This window comes from Palaemon carinicauda, chromosome 3 (genome assembly GCF_036898095.1).
Source record: "Palaemon carinicauda isolate YSFRI2023 chromosome 3, ASM3689809v2, whole genome shotgun sequence".
NCBI classification, from domain to species: domain Eukaryota; kingdom Metazoa; phylum Arthropoda; class Malacostraca; order Decapoda; family Palaemonidae; genus Palaemon; species Palaemon carinicauda.
In genome coordinates, this window is record NC_090727.1 from 155,204,094 (window position 1) to 155,206,306 (window position 2,213).

Consider the following 2,213-nt stretch of genomic DNA (forward strand, 5'->3'; position numbering starts at 1 on the left):
CAATTCTAGATTTGCATTAATAATTAAAACATTTAATTGATTTCTAAATGAAGATAAGCGTACAAAACGAAATACTGAGAGAGAGAGAGAGAGAGAGAGAGAGAGAGAGAGAGAGAGAGAGAGAGAGAGAGAGAGAGAGAGAGAGAGAGAAGGGGGGGGGGGAAGGGGGGGGGAGACGAACAATACATCTCAGGTCACAAAGTCGATAAATCAAAGGTGATTTACAATGGTCTCCTTGAGCATGAACGTAGCTTAATAATCGAATCCTACATTAATCAGTTTCAAAAAATTCAAAAAATTCCTGAATGGAAACATGAAATATCCCTCGGAGTTATCACAATAAATTCTCTGACAAAGTAATGAAGCTACTGAAATATTATTTATCTTGTTTTTTTTTTTTTTAAATGGTACAGTGTACAGTATGACTGGAAAATACAGCGATTACGTTCGGCATAAAAACAGAATTATCTTTCACAGTATATATATATATATATATATATATATATATATATATATATATATATGTATATATATATATATAATATATATATATATATATATATATATATATATATAATATATATAATATATATATATATATATATATATATATATATATATATATATATATATATATATATATATACACACACACACGACAACGAGAACAACAACAACAACAAATGCAACGTTTCTAGTCCACTGCAGATAAAAGGCCTCATTCATGTCGTTATTCATGCCTGAGGTTTGGCCAATTCTCATCACCGCTCTGGTGATGGTGGGAAATTTTCGTCTGATCGTTCACAGCAAAACAACCTCGTGTGAGTGGCCCTAACTAGTACAGCTTTCCTGATCGAGGCGATACATAAACCCTTTCACCACATTAATGTATCCCAACTTAGAAAGGGATATATATATATATATATATTATATACTATATATATATATATATATATATATATATATATATATATATATACAAACATATATATACACAAATATATATGTATATATAAATATATATATATACATATACATATATATATATATATATATATATATATATATATATATATATATATATGTATATAAAATGTAAAACTTTTTAAGCCCACAAGCTATGCAAGTATTATATAAACTGATCTTACGACACTTTTCTTTTATCAATGCAAAGGTATCTAGATTTAGGGTGCAGGTAAACAAGAAATATTAAAACCTCCTATACAATACAAACAAGGTTTATCAAGCTGAAGTTGATCCCTTGCTTTACGGTGGTAGCGTCCTTGCCTGGTGATTGCCAGACTGGGGTTCGAGTCCCGCTCAATATAGGTGCTTTAGTGGCTGCAACCTCACCATCCTGTGAGCTAAGGAGGCGGGGGTTAGGGGAGCCTATGGGTATACCTGCTGAGTCATCAGCAGCCATTACCTTGGCCCCCTTGGTCCTAGCTTTGGTGGAGAAGGGACTTGGGCGTTGGTGTACTATGGTCAGTCTCTAGGACATTCATTGTCCTGTTTGATAGGGCAATGTCACTGTCCCTTGACTTTGCCATTCGTGAGCGCCCTTTAAATCTTTAAGGGTACCATAGTGCACTCAAACAACAAAATCCCTAAAGATAAAGAAATAAAAAACTGAAAATATAAACCAGACTCCGTAACAAAATATAAACCTATTCCATTAGAAAGGGAGAATGAGAAATGGACTTCCCCTCTTCAGTTTTACCAAAAACACAAAAGACCACTTCCCCCTGCAGTATTCATATGTAGAAAAGGTTAACAATACAAAAGGCTAAAGGTCTTGGCAGAATAATAAATGGTAACTTCGCAGTAGTGTGCAAAAAATACCTCATTTTCGCCACCCTCCTCTTGTGCGGAAAACCACAGCAACATGTGACATTCTCCGCCTCTGCAACATAATCCTATCTGGTGGAAAGACTATTTTTCATACAATGTAGAAATACGCCAACGATTAATGTCTTTTAGAATATTCCAAATAGGACATATATCAAGGTGATACTCACCATCTGTGAAGCTCTCCTTTAGAAGAGAGAGAGAGAGAGAGAGAGAGAGAGAGAGAGAGAGAGAGAGAGAGAGAGAGAGAGAGAGAGATAATGTCTTTTAGAATATACCATATAGGACATATATCAAGGTGATACTCACCATCTGTGAAGCTCTCCTTTAGAGAGAGAGAGAGAGAGAGAGAGAGAGAGAGAGAG